This window comes from Schistocerca piceifrons, chromosome 1 (genome assembly GCF_021461385.2).
Source record: "Schistocerca piceifrons isolate TAMUIC-IGC-003096 chromosome 1, iqSchPice1.1, whole genome shotgun sequence".
Classification (NCBI taxonomy): Eukaryota; Metazoa; Arthropoda; class Insecta; order Orthoptera; family Acrididae; genus Schistocerca; species Schistocerca piceifrons.
Genome location: NC_060138.1, coordinates 542,570,403 through 542,586,370, shown reverse-complemented (window position 1 = coordinate 542,586,370; position 15,968 = coordinate 542,570,403). Strand labels below are relative to the sequence as shown.

General features: G+C 38.1%; 1 protein-coding gene across 2 annotated transcripts in view; it reads right to left on the bottom strand.

Moving 5' to 3' along the window:
• Positions 1-13,313, bottom strand: part of LOC124799688 (protein PTHB1) — a 101,673-nt gene extending 88,360 nt beyond the window's left edge. The window contains exons 1-3 of one of the 2 annotated variants that reach the window (XM_047262939.1): positions 13,243-13,313; positions 7,449-7,585; positions 492-560 (exon numbers count right to left, since the gene is read on the bottom strand). The gene's annotated coding sequence lies outside the window, so the exon portion shown is untranslated. The remainder of the gene's footprint in view (positions 1-491; positions 561-7,448; positions 7,586-13,242) is intronic. The other variant, XM_047262940.1, reaches the window with a different exon arrangement.
• Positions 13,314-15,968: the final 2,655 nt, after the last annotated feature.

The following is a 15,968-nucleotide window of genomic DNA, read 5'->3' as shown; positions in this document are numbered from 1 at the left end:
ATTTTTTCATTAGATGCTATGTCCTGTACTGACACCATGCTGAAGCTGTAATATGTGTTTTATTACATGAGTCTTCAAGACTTTAATATGTGGTACCTACTATACACCGTAATTGTAATCTATCCAATGTGACTTATGCCTATGTTTTATAATATGGTCTTCATGTCTGATTTTATGTCTTATACTTTTTAAGCTCTGAAAATGGTCACATAGTGACTAAAATTAACTTTCTGTAATTTTATATGACCAATGGTACCACTTCTCTTGTTTACAATGAACAAGTATATCACTCTGAGAACACAGGTAGATCTTAACTGTAGATAGCGAAACAGACTAGAGATCCAACAATCACAATAGAAATGTATGTGAAAGTGTTCAGAATGATAAACAATAAATTGACTGGAAACTTTCCAGCAAACCTAGAAACAGTAGCATGAATAACTTCGAACACAGTGTAGATTGCAAAGCTTATACACTAACTACAAACTTACGGAGGGCGCAGGGAGTAGCAATGTGTGAAAAAGAGCAGCAACACTTTGTAGAATCATGAACCGTAGGATCTATAAAGGAGAAAAACAAGGAAACAAATTAAGAAACTTTGTAAGCTTACCACTGGGAACCACAAATGAATTGCTAGTTACTAATTCACAAAATATGCCTTTTGCAATTATGTAGAAGGCAGCAGGAACTTTAAACCTGCAGAAATCGCAACATATACTTAAATGCGTGGGAGGAGGTTGCAAAACAATAATCAAAATGGAAGATTCTCTGCCTCAATGACTTTCACACATGGTTAGTGCACAAGCAGCAACACAAACACTGTCGTTTGTCACTATACAGTGAAATGATCACACAAGAAGGGACAAAGGTAGCCCCTACATTACAATTTTATTTTTTAAAAAAAGACGTCGCTGAAAAATATTTTACTGAGCAAATATGATTACAAATGTGTACACCAAATTAGTACTCCAGCTAAGAATGATCTGTGCCTAGAGCAAGACTGAACTTGTGCACTTGGTGATCAGGGTCTACAAACAATAAGGCTTCCAAAAATGGGCTTCAAATGACAATATGACAAATGAAGTGCTGTTAATTAAAATCAGTGCAGAGAACAAACACAAATTTGTGTATATAGCCTAAACTGCACAGACTATCAATAACTAATATGTGTATCTACAGTACAAGCAGTAGTAGTTTTATTTATACACATCCTAGTTTTACGAGGACATTGGACATGTTATGGTATACAATTTAAGAACTAAAAAATACCCTAGTTAGGGAAAACAAGGAAAACCTAAATCAGAATGACCAGACAGAGATTGGAACCTCCACCCTCCCAGATATGAGTGCAGCCTTTTTGAAGCAGTGCTTCCACATTTGGTTTACCCCTAGTGTACAATAGTTTCGCAAAGAAGAATACTGTAATGTAAAAGTTTAGTGCTACACTGTTCACTTATTTCTTATTCTATGTCATTGCACACACTACATGCATTATTTCATAATGTAGCACTACGTACATTGTCAGCTGATCAGGACCACAGTGATGATATTTAGTTTAATAAGCAAAGTACATGTGAGGCAATGATGGAATGTGTGCCATGTTGTGATTGAAAATGAGAGATAAGCAACTATTTGCATATCCAGTGTGAATGAGAAGTAGGGCAGTAATGAAAACCTTGCACTGTATTGTCCTGCATAAAGTCATAACAGTGTATAAGGAACAAAAGGTCTTAGACATGCTAAAAACTTCGAAGAAATTACATTATTGATTGCAAATGTAAATACTCTGTATTACTACATTCCTCTCCATGAACTGTAGACCTTGCTGAAGTGGGTGGCTTGCATGGGTTTGTGATACAGGGGCTACATAAGGTAAATGAACTTAAGACAATATTGTAGAAACAAAAGAAGTAAATTGAGAATGGAGGTATGATACTGTGAGTAGAATTCAATAGTGCACTAATAGATCTAAGTTGAAGCAAGGCACCTGAGGTAGGTGACATTCCTCAGAATTATTGAGGCACTCAGGAAAACATACCATGAAAAAATTATTCCAATTAGTACACAAGGTATACGAGACAGGTGAATACCTCAGACTTCATCAAGAATGTAACAATTCCTATTCGAAGGAAGACAGATGTCAACAGGTGTGAATATAACAGAACTATAACTCTGATAATGTTAACAAAAATTCACTCTTTGATGATGACATTATTTTACCAGAGATGACAATGAACTAGGAAGATCAGTTGAACAGAGGTTATAAGACGAACATCAACAAAAGTAAAATAAGGATAATGCAATTTAGTTAAAGTGAATCAGGAGATGACAAGGTCATTAGATTAGGACATGGAACACTAATAGTAATAGGTGAGTTTTGCTGTTTGGTCAGCAAAAAAAGTGGCGAGGGCCAAAGTAGAGAGGATATAAAATGCAGATTGGCAGAAGCAAGAATAGCATTTTGGAAAACGAGAAGTTGTTAACATTACACATAAATTTAAGTGTTAGGGAGTGTTTTCTCAAGTGTAGCTTTGTATGGAAGTGAAATGTGGATGATTAACAGTACTGACAAGAAGAGAATAGCAGCTTCTTAATTGTAGTGCTATTGACGGATACTGAAAATTTGATGGGAAGACTGGATAACTATGAGGAGGTACTGAACTGAAATAGGGAGAAAAGAACTGTATAGCACAACCTCACTAAAAGAAGGGATACATTGATAGGACACATCCTGAGGCATAAAAAATATCACCAATTTTGTAACGAAGGGATTAATGTGTGGTACTTTGATCCATTTGGATGTAGGTTGTAGAAATTATGCAGAGATGAAGATGCCCTTACAGGACAGACTAGTATGCAGAACTGCTGTAATTATGTCTTCAGACAGAAGCACAACTGGTGTGAGCTGTTGTGCTGGGTGGAATGAGCAAGGGGAGAAAATTGGGAGGGAGTAGGGGAAAAGATTGGGAAATAGAAGCTGAAAGAGGGGAAGGAGAGAGAGCAGTTGTAAGGGATAGGAATATGGCAACAGTGAGCTCATTATGACTGCTGGCGGGGGGAGTTGTGTGCTACACACAATTATTTGGAGGATTGGATTGGGAGGGGGATACAGAACAGCAGAGAGGTGGATACAACTGCAGGATGAATGAATGAATGGCCACCTCCAAACTATACCCAAGAGCAGAATGTACTGCGCAATGGCAACACATGCTGCTGAGCACAACACCTGTGATTTCAATGGCTGCTTCACAACCAATGCCATTTGGATCCTTCATCCTAACAAAGGCTTCTCTGAGTTACATACACGGGAACTGCACTCACAGTTCCCTTGATCCTGCAACCTCTCTGGCCTCAGTCTCCACTAGCCTCTGGCCCTCATTCACCTCCACCCCTGCCCCATGACACTGATTTCATTCGAACTTCTATCACACCTTCTTCACTTTTGCCTCCTTCTTCCTCTTCCCTTCCAACACACACCTTCACTTCACTGTGACCTGTGCAAGCATCTACAGCCAGAATGAGCTCACCAATGCCACATTCCTATCCCTCCCAGCTGTCAGCTACCCTTCTCGAACCCTTCCACTTATTTCCTGCCATATTTCTCCCCCCGTCCACTCCACCCTACACAGCCAAAAACCACAGCTGAGCTGCACTGTCAGCACAATACAGTCAGCCAGGAGAATGTAGCTGTGCTGGTATACTCTGTCAGCTTTGAAGAAGGATTCGTCCAAAACTCAGAAATGACCCTAGTCTCTTTTACAGGCCTGTTGACAACTCGGAGCATCAACTGTACAGTGAGCCCTTACATTTACTCCTTCCATTTTTACATCTGAAGAACTAGTTTCTTTCAGCACCTAGGATTGTATGACCTACATTGTTAGTAGACAGTTCCTGTTTATCAGAATTTTCTTCTCTATCTGCAAATTCCACTTTGATTCTAATGTCTTTTGTAGAAATTTTCATCAATGGATTCCTCTTCAGGTACACATTCACAGTTTCCTATATGGGGACTATGACTGCCTTCCAGTCATGATCAGTAACTTTCTTAATGGTTTCTGGTGTCATTACCTTCAAAGCTGTGGCATGTTTCCTTCTTTAATTGTTTTTTCACCAAGCTCCATATAACATCTATCACCATATCAACTTTATTGAATGTAGACACCAATGGTGTGGAGGCAATCATAAAAAGGCACTTTTTTCCCAGAAATTCATTGAACCGAAACACAGCTTACAGCCAGTTTCATTCCATTAAAACTAACAGGTATGGTTTAATTGTATATTTGGTTAAGTTGGCTGAATCTCATATATGAATTGGATGAGGCTACTTTATTTACCATTTTAGTCTGTCATGTCCTCACTGTGTTCCAGTGATCCTTTTACCAGCTTTAACAGAGGCCACTTACAACCTTTTTCTTTTCATCTCCTCATGGCACATGGAATTAGATTTAGTGTCATATAATCCATTAACCCTCCAGTAAGTATTATGAAGTCATCTGATGTGTTGGCCAACATAAATACATGTGAACACTCACTACCACCATCACTCTGGCAACAACTGATGTAGCAGTGCATGTGGCTCCATAGTTTATCAATATGCATGTCACACCTTTTACCACTATTCCACAATACTGCCATGTTTCCATAAAAGAAGACTTACATTTTTAAAGCAGAGTATTTCAGTTTTCCTGAAGATAGCCAAGTTTCTGGAAGGTTAATCCTTTTTTGTAGTTATTGTGCAACTTAGGCACAGCTGATAACTCTTTCTGGTTTCCATAATACTTCTGAATTTAATATAATAATGCACTTGCCTATGTCATCTATTAGTACAATTTTTGTATCCAGGATTACTTCATTCCATGGAATGTGTGATTGGTAAATGACTACTCTCTGCCTCTCACTGCACATTCATGATCTTGCAAACCATAAAGTAGTGCAGTACCTTCCAGTGGCAAGTTTGGTAATCTTCTGCAAAAGTACCTGCAGACCATTAACCTTTTCACTGTTGCACAGTTTCATGATTGTATGAGTAATTCACTTTGCCTGCTGGAAGAGTACCTTGGCATAAAATCATCATCACTGCTAGCACAGGTTTTACAGTTCACCTGTTGCATGTAGGACTACACATTTCTAACTGTCCTCTTTAAATATTTGTACTGGCAAAATGGCTCATTCTGGGAACACTTAGTTCCTAAATGTGTTGATTTGGCTCCAGACATGTTTCGTGTAGTTTGACTGTAACTGTCTGTAACTTATTTTTGTGGATCTTTGTAAACACTGAAAAGTTCAATGGTCCAAAATGTTTCTAAAACACTGAAGAAATTTACAAATGAATGCCAACAGGGTTCTGGTTATCTATTGGACTTTCACTTATGAGTTTCTGGTAATTTTAGTGAAAAGCAATGATAGTTAGTTGTGTGAATACATATTTTTTAAGATAAGTAATGCACAGGGGCAGTTTGAGAACATTTTTCTACATAAGCAACTTATCATTTGGCACTCCTCACCCCCTACCCCTTTTTTCCCTTACATTTTCACCTGTGTCAATTTTTGCTACTAATTGTGATATGCATTTTATACATATCCTACACTTGGATGACTCTGGTGTTCAGCTTGGTGCCACAAGCGACCACTACTAATTGTGATATGTCCTGTATGGAAATTTTATAGTTGTGGTGCCTCTCATACCCTTCTCAATTTGGCACACCACATAGCAGCTTGTGTCGCTTGGGCCTTAAATTGGCCCTGGCAATGTATTAACCATAAACTAAAAATGGCACACCATAAGCCCGTGAAAATATTCCTTCAAGACCGAAACTTTTCCTTGAAATTTATAAAGACAGGGTGCATGAATATACAGGGTGGTCAGAAAAAGTCTGAAACACTTGTAGGGATGTTGCAGAGCAGGTATGCTGTGTACAAGTTATTTAGCATTGAAATTAGCCAATTGGGAAGACACATGTTCACATTCAAGTGGTCTGCTGAGGGGACAGGGGTTGCTGTGTTGCCCAACGAGGGCTTTGTTTGGTTAGCTGAAACTTTAATTTGAGCACATGATGACGTGATTGGCTAAATTCATGCTAAATAACTTGGAAACGGCACAACATATCAACTTTTTTCTTAACATTTACATCTCAGCACAAAATCTCCCCTGCAACATCCCTACATGTTTCACACATTTTCTGGCCACCCTATATATTCATAAAGTACAATGCTGAGATGATTATTTGGGAAAAATGTACATAAATCACTTCTGTAATGGAGCAACATAACATAACAATCTGAAACAGCACAGTTTGGTCCATGGGGCACCATCATCTGAAAAAATGCTGATGCTTATCACATAACTGAGCACATACTTAGAAACTAATCTACTCAAGAGGGCGACTACATAAAAAAGGTTAATTTTTTTTTTCAATTTTATCATTATGATTATGGCAAGAATAGTGAAGTTTGTCTTATGTCCAGCATGTATCATTATATATTTCAGTAGTGGTAAAATGATAAAATCCAGTTCCAAATATAAGCGAAAATCCACAGACAAAACGTTTACGCAGTCAAGGTTAGATATCCTGCTGCTGAACGTGCTCTGGAATGTAATGCAGGTGGCTCTAAAAGCTGCTTCTGTTGCTCATTCAAGATGAACCCATTCCTTCTTCCATCACATTCCCTCTACTCTGAATGCTATATAAAATAACTGGTACTCCAACACACACTTGTTCCCACAGTTTTCATCATCAGTCTATATTCATTTGCTCTTACTTTGTTACCCCTTCAATTTTTCAGTTTCCAAGCAGAATTCCGTATCTCCTTTGTTCTTTCATACCTGCCCCTTACCCCCCTCCCCCCCCCCCCCCCAAATCCCCCTCCTTTTCAAAGCCCTGCTACCATGATTCCAGGTTTTAGTTCTCATCCTTAATGAATTAATTGCTTGGAACTTATTGTCAGTACTCTGGATTTTCCCTCTTGCCTGTTAGTAGCTATTGTTTCATCAGTCTTCCACATTGCACTTAATATATGTCAATCCTAGGTTTTTGAGTGACACTAGTTTCTTTATACCAACCGCCTATTTTTTGTTTTCTTTACACAACTGTCATCTTATCTTTTCCCATTGAAGGAGAAAATGTCACTAGTGTAAGCTCAAGAGTAACTATCTTTTTCTGTATATTTGCTATCACTGTTCAGCAGTTAGCACAAAGGCATTCATTCATTTCTGACATTTCTTATCCAAGCTTAATTTGTGGTTTGAAATCTCTGGTATTATTTTTTGTGGCAAACCTTATACAACAAACAACTTCAAAATCTGTGTATCTAATTTAGCAAAGAAACAATATGTGTCACTTCATATTCTTTACAGTGCAGTTAACACAAATGTGCAGCCTTTAAAGTGTGCATCTGTGCTGGTGCAAAATGTCTTTCTATAATGATTGTCATTATTCACAGATTTACACCTGTTGTATGTGAACAAAACTGTCACATTATTTTCATTTTTAAAAGTATGATTTTGTCCTCAGGTTTGGCATCTTTTCTTCTCCCAAGAGTCATTTATTTGACTTTCTCAAATCACAGTGAAGGTACAATGCAGCACCTGGAACAAAGACAAAACATCATATAAAATCATAAGGTGAAGAGAAATTTTAGGAGTCTTGTAATGAATGAACAAATTAAACCATGCTCTGTCATGAAGCATACTTGAACCTTCAATGACGTATAAACAACCACATAAAGAAAATACAAGTCAGTCATCAATGTTCATCACGATTACATTCATCATTATCTACTGAGCATCCAGATTGGATCACAGAGGACAGGTTACTTTGCTGAGGACCCAGAGTCACTTCTCGGCTTTTGGCAAGATCGATGTATAGTTTTATTGACATCTTGAGATGTCGGGTACCCTGCTGGATACCAGCATCATTCATGCATGATATTCTGACAACGTGATTCGTTATCTTCACCAGATGGCCACCTGATGAACAATGCTGATATTCGGCAGGGTAACCAACATCTCAAGATGTCAACAAATCACTGGTAACATCTAAAGAATTACATCATAGTTTCATTTATTGAAATAATGTATACACAGCACAATCACCCATTAACATAACTTTGGCAATATTACCATGTCCAGTAACCCATATATGTATCATCAGGACTTAACTTGCAACTACATCTAGAACAAATTCACAATGGTTTATCAACAACACATACACTGTGGGAGCAAGAGAATGACCACACAGTCTCCGAGAGCATTTAAGTCCTGTAGGCAAAGACATACAGAGGTGGGCAAATCTTCTATGTGGTAACAGTGGTGGTATTGTCGAAACATATTGCAACCCAATATTGACTGCCTCAAAATGTCATCATCTATAAGACACTCATGCTGTCCGAGACTGTGTGGTCATTCTCTGGCTCCACCAGTGCATCTGCTGCTGTTGATAAATCTTTGTGTATTCATTCTAGGCACAGTCGTGATGTCCTGACGATACAAGATAAAAAGGGGGAGGGTGAATAATGTTGGGAGAGGAGCACTGAAAATGATATATAGCTAAAAGACGTGGTTTCATTTAATTTTTATTTCATTTGTGCTCTGTGAGACACAAAGTGAACCATATCACATCATAATACACCCACAACAAAAACATTTGATTGACAAAATCTTAATAACATTCAAGAGAAAACAAAAATGTCAGTCATAGCGTATCAGGAAACACTGTCTCAGCATTTGCCTAGAATTATGTGGAAACATGAGAGAAGACCCAAATCAATATGTCTGTACCAGATTTCTTATATGAAAAATTTTTCTTGGGTAAGAGTTCATGTAAGCAAGCTTCAATCCTATTAAAGGAAAGTGACATTTTCAACCTGACCGTCTCAGATTTCTTTCAAATTTGGTGCATTCAGTGATCCATATAAGAGGCAGAAAACTAACAATTTGCAGAGGTGTACAACAATTGTGAAAAAAGTTGAAGGGGTGCAAAGTTTGAAAATTGTGCGAAATTTATATGCATCTGTCTCAGCATAAACTAATTTTGGTACTAATCGAGATACAGCAACAGAAGTTGTATTACTGAAAAGCTATTGAGTAATGCTTTACATTGATATGCAACACGATGAGTTTCTAAGAATTTTCACATTCAAGGTCATTGACCTTAACCTTTGATCTTGAATATCTCAAAACACCCCATCTTTAATTTTTTTGAAAAAAAAAAGTATTGCATTGCTCCAATATGTTAATATAAACATGGTAATGATCAAGGTGGCACATTAAAGGTATCATGCCCAAAAATTTATTTTATCAGCATCAGCACACTATCAAAACACAGAAGATAACAAATAAATATGAAACACAAATTATTAAAAAGAGCAATTCATAAGTAATGAACAAAAGCACGGTTTATATTATTTAGTAGTTTTATGAACCACTTACAGTGTAGCTTGAATGAAAAGGTAATAAAATGTGGTAAAATCTCATCTCACAATTCTCCAATGAAATTGTTAATGTTCACCAGATATGATCCAGGGAGACTGTATGTCCTTCCAGTTGGTGTCACTGGATCCAGTCTTGTGAGTATGTCACATTTTCTGACAAAACAAGTGTTAGTTTTGGCAGAAAACACAAATGATGGAGATGGTCCATGTGGGTGCAAGGAACTGGCCTCTACTTCATCTGTTTCTTCAGAAATTTTCAGCACATATGTAACCCACCAATGACTGTCATATATACAGGCAACAAATCCATGTGCGTCTGTTAACAACATGTAATTCACCATAGCAGTCACTGACTCTTCTCTGTTTACTAAAGAAGCAGAATATGTCTTTGTTTTTCCTATACCTTTATTAATCCATATTACGCAATGAAGCTTATGTGTACTTGGAACTGTCCTTGTATTCTTGAAATGTTACTTCACCTTGGCAACTTCTTCATCATATGGGAAGCTGATGTATAGTGGAAGATACATGGAGGAAAATTTCCTTTGCACCACTGAAACTACTACTGTGACGTCAAAATATCGTTCTCATGAGGTCGTTTGGACTGGCAAGTGTGGCTAATCTCTTTATCGTCCCTACATTCCCATTGCAAGTTTCTTTATTGGGTGCTGTGGCAAAAAAATACCAATGTGCTGAAACATAAAAATATCCCTGACGGTATGACAGATTACTTAATTTTTTTTCTGTTTTTGTATTGGGCAGCACATCCACCCAAAAAGTAATAAATGTGCTCTGGAGTTGGAAAGTGACTTTTTAAGAAATTGATGAAATTGTGCTGGAAAGAATACACACAAACTGTATCATGCTGAAGGCAGACAGATATTTCCACATAAGACACATGGCATACTTCATTAGCGCTTGTGTCTCTGTAGTAAGCAACATATGGGTGAACTGTAATGTGTGAACCTTTCTAATGAAATCCCTGTACTTCATCCTGAATGGTGGAGGAGCAATTCTTTGCAAAATCACAAACAATAAGATATTCAGTTACTCTTAAGTGATTTAAAAAAACTGTGACTGGTGCTAGGTGATAAATAAAGTGTAGAAGGAGCAGTCATAAACTTGATGTAAACACCTCAATGAAATCATCTACTGATTTCGCTAGTCTCTAGAACTACCCTATCTGTTGTTAACCAAGCTTGTATGTAATTTCATCAATGCAGTTTGAGCAAACAGCTCAAAAAGATAATCAGTCTATCTTGTCACCCTTGGACAATAAGGAGATGTGCTTAAGAAACATATTGGAGGTGCAGGATTGCATGTAACAAATGGTACACAATGCATGTACGATGGTAATTTGTGTTCTTCATACTTTGTTAGTTCTTTCAATTTCCATCCTTCAACCGCTAACTCAAATTCTGGTGTGAAGCTCACAAACAAAATGGGTCTCACGGGCACTGGCAAGAATACAGCGCAGTGGTCACAACTCTAAAAATTTTGAGAATCCAATATTTACTTCTGGATATGTATCTATGAAATTTGCATATTTCGTTAAGATTATGCAACACTAGCTGCTTCTGTGTATGTACTCTAGTTCCACTTTCTTTCACAGAGACAGTTTTTTTCTTCCTGACATCACACAGATCGCATTATGATCATAGTAAAAGTCACATACATATTGAACAGTTTTCTCACACAGTGTCTCACCTGACTTTGCATTTGGTGTCACTAGTATACCATGTTCTACTAATAACCATTTTACTCTCTGATCTGTCTAATCTGAAGTAGAAAATTCTTTCATGGTTTTCCTTACACTCTAGCTCTTTGGAAGTAGTACCAAAATTTGTATTTTGTCACACACACAGTCTGACTTGTGAAACTTGTCTTTCAGCTGAGCTATGATTTCTCTTTCTCCATTTCTTGCATACTCCTTTTTTCCTTGTTGTACTGTATAAGTATGCTCCAACACTCAGGCAACTTTTTCAGTATTTGCTTTGGGTGCTTTATTTCACTGTGAAGCCGCCTCCTCTTCACAAGAGATTCACTTAAGACTGAAGGATAGTATTTAAAGAGTCAAGTGCCAGATCTGATACTATTTCATCTCCACTTAAATTTTCTACGGAAGTACCTAGCACAGCTAAGGCAACACCTGCAGGGATTGGTGGGTTTTGTGATACCTGCTTTCTACATTTGCTGCAAATTTTTCCACCTAGCAATACATTTGGACATTTTTTTTACTATCTACTCCCAAACATTCCTCAAATTCTTCTGTATTCTTGTGTCACTTTCTCCTTTACATGGATTGTAAAAATACTATTTAGACTTGATTTTTTTTCTTTTTTTACAAACTGCTACTAAATACTACAGCAACTGTACACTGCAGATTGCATACATCCATGAAACAAGCTAATGATGTTTGGCTGACAAAAAGTCTCTGTGACTAGCTGTTCACTGCAAGAAATGTTCACCAACTGGACAGAATATTGGGAAGAAGGGGAGGAGAATGGGACAGATGCATGGCTGCTTACTATATTTTGTTGGTGTAGTGACATAGATGAAATAAATTTTGGGCATGAGGACATTAGGGTGCCATGTTGATATTTACCATGTTCGTGGTAACATTTTGGAGCAATACAACTTTTCGTTTTTCAAAAAAATTGAAGAAGGGGCATTTCACATATTCAAGATCAAGGTTAAGGTCAATGACCTTGTATGTCAAAACAGTTTGAAACCCACCATGTTGCATATTAATATAAGGTTTTACTCATTTTCTTTTCAATTATACAAGTTTCATTGGTGTATCTTGATCAGAACCATGTTTACAATCGTTTTCACTGAACCAGGCAAGTGTAATTTCACACAAATTCCAAACTTTGCGGACCTGGAACTTTCTTCACAATTGTCATATAACTCTGCAAATTGGCAGTTTTCTATTTCTTATTTGGATCACTAAAAGCACCAAATTTGAAAGAAATCTGATCTGGTCAGGTTGAGGACTTTGTTGAATTTACCTTAACGTACTCCTGTGAGATTACTGTTGTCTGCTTTTCAATTTGTGAGGATTACGTAAGGTAATACAAGCTGGGTCCCTCTTCGCCTGGGTTTCGCGCAAGTTGCCACCTTGTCTGAGCAAATTCTCTTTCCTTCCAAATGGCAGAACTCTTAAACAAATCGCTATTTATACATGGACTAGAATGCACGTGCCAGGACAAATGCCACACAGTCACACCACAGAAAATAATTTACAACAGAAATAATAATTTATAGTTAAAGGATGCCAGAGAGAGTGTTCAGGATACTAACAGCAAAACAAGAAATGGCATGGCAACATATTGTAATAATTACATGACCGAGAGGGTGTAATCAAATTATTATCTACCACATCTGGAGACAGAAAGAGCCTTGTTGTCAATGTATTTATAATCTTTGGAACCATGAACGATTTGGTCCTGAAACCACTTCCAATTATTACTAGGCTATGCTATTTGCCCAAAACTAAAGATAGTTTTATAATCCACTTTCTAGTAAATGGATTCCGTTGTGTGACAGTAGCATATTGACTACGTCCCGTACAATCCAATTAGTACAAGGCATTCATTGCATGACAATATCTTATATTTTATTTGATATATTCTTCCAAGCAGCCTAAAGTGTGCAACAACTGAAGATCAACGATTATTTACTCTCGTTCTTTTATATCTTATATATCGTTATCTCATAACTCTTTATCTTGTCAGGTGCGGACATTTACTGAAATTTTCAAATTATATTTATTTATGACATTTCCTCAAAATAAAAATTTCATTTTAGTACCTTCAACCTCACATTCAAAACATCTCTCTTTCAATCCTGGCCTGGTATGCGTCACACTGCTGCCAATATAACACAACAGCTTAACATTGCATTGCTGCAGCAAGTTCGAAAACGAAATATGTTTGCTGCACATACATTGCTCCAACAAACTAGTACTTTGCAGTTGGCGTTTCGGTGGAAAACGATTTTTTTATTAATTTCTGGCGATAATTAGAAGTTCAAGGTATCAATACATTCCCGTCTATAAAGGCCCGTCCACACGCAACGATCTGTCTGCGCACATCACATCTGCGCAGACAGATCGTTGCGTGTGGACAGAAGATTTGCACCAACGTGAGGTGTGTGCAAACCTGTAAGTTGGAGTTGGAGGTTTGAGCGAAACCTCTCAAATCTGTAGGTTCAAACCACATCTGCGCAGACGAGTTGGAGCGTGTGGACAGGAGATCACCGCAAATCTGGCGCGAAGCAGCTGTTTGCTCAGTCTAGTGTTTGAATTTGTGCGCACAGGGCATTAAAATGGCTGATAACTCGTCAGTGTTTTCGAGAGTTTGTTAGTGAATTCATTGAAATATGTAGAAACCACCCATGTTTGGGGAAGATTAAAGTAAATAATATAGTGGCCGAGACAAAAAGACAGCACCATACAATGCTCTAATTGAAAAATTGCGGGCAGTGGACGCCTCGGCAAACAGAGAAACAGTAATAAAAAAAAAAATTCGTTGCGAACTGTTTACCGAAAATAGTTATCCAAAGTTCAGAAATCTAGAAGATCTGGTGTAGGAGTAGATCAAGTATACCAGCCAACGTTATAGTATTTTGATCTGCTTGGCTTTCTTAAGGTTCGGCCTGCAAATCTCGCAGTAAATTTACATGAGAAAACTGCTTTCGCTTTAGCAGCCACTGTCTACACCATTTTGACCGCTTTCTCTGTTTCCTGCGGTTGGTCTGAATGTTTTTTGCAACACAAGTTGCGAACACAGACCACAATAGAACTTCCTGCATTTCTATATTTCAGATTAACTGAATTAAATTTTTGACGTTTACGGGGAGCGTAGTCGCCCGCCACTGATTTCTTTTCTACTCCGACAGATGGCGGGCGAGTACTAGATTGGGGTTTGTGTCGTGTGAACACACCACATTTGCAGCGATCTTTTGCATGTACAGACATCTGCGCCAATGTCTGCGCAGACAGATCGTTGCGTGTGGACCGGGCTTAAACCACATCTGTTTGCGCAAACATCAGCACTAGGGGTAGAAGGAAATCGCGTTTGTTAGAAATCACAGTGTTTGAGAACTCTCAGATATCACAATAACAACTTTCCAGAACTTAACTGCGATTTCAGTCACAATCAGCAGTCGCAAGTAGCATTTCAAATCTTTCACATTCAACGCTGTGTGCCATCTGTTGGCCGAATTTCGTACTGCTATCTGGTGTCATGCAACGGAATTAGCTGCGATTTCAGTGATAAGTCGCGGCTAGAAGTCGCAAATAGCAAGTAAAACACGCAGTTAATAGTGCCATCTGTTGGCCAAAGTTCGTACTACGCTCCATCTCTGCGATACGCCATCGAGCCCAAACGCGATTTCAGTGACAAGTCACGGCTGAAAGTCGCAGTAACAACTAAAAAGCGCAGTTAACAGTGCCCTGTTGGCCAAAGTTCGTACTACGTTCTTTCTCTGCGTTCACTATCGAGTCCAACCGCGATTTCTGTAACAAACTGCAACTAGAAGTCGCAAGTAGCAACTAAGAAGCGCAATTAACATTCTTTGCCTAGTGCTATCTGTTGGCCGACGTTTGTACTTCGTTATAAGAACCTCGTGCCTCACGAGATCGATGTACTGTTAATTGTATGCATATTACATGGCAACATGCACATTCAGCACCAATTTTGGTTGGTCAAAAACAGCTGTGACTCTGAATGTATTATATCAATAAGAAGCAACACTGCCTTTTTCTCCTGAAAATATCATTTAGAAGCAATTAACCTAAAAAATGGTTTGATTCTGCTTCCAAAATGACAGTTGTGCTTAATACTCCACATGCCTACAGGACTGCAATGTTAACACAGCAGAACTCAGACATCTGTATAAGTGTAATGAAATGAAAACAATATTATTGAGTCATATGAACGCCTCACTTTTGTTCCGACACAGTTCAACTCTCTGGAGAAAAATTTTACACCTGGTGTTCTACATGCCAACTGCACACACAAAAACTTTTTGCCGACACTACAACCACCTACAGAAGTAAGGTTTTCCTGTATTACCTTCAAGTACTTCACTTTAACTATTCCTGATTTAAATGGAAGATCCGTACTTCCCACTTTCATATCAACAACCTCAAAACGCATACTCTAAACCTTGTGCTATGTTACAGATCAGCGTCACCACAACCAGATTACGGGGAAAAGAGGGGGTCGGGTGGGGGGGGGGGGCATGTCACTTCCCAACAAGTGTTTACCAATAATTAAATGGCGGAAAATTTACTGGTATAGGACGGCTTAGCATGAGGAAAACGAGATTTTCACTATTCTCTCACTGTAGTTAACATTGATCATTCCCTTAAATTCGCATAATAACTTCAATTAAACACAGTTCAATCACTCATTCTGCACACGTATTTCATAATTATGGCACTTTTAATATGCAAAGCCTCTAAGAGTTGTCTTGAGTCTTCACGATTCTCTCTCAAGAGCCTTGATGTAGATAGATACGCACAGCAACCA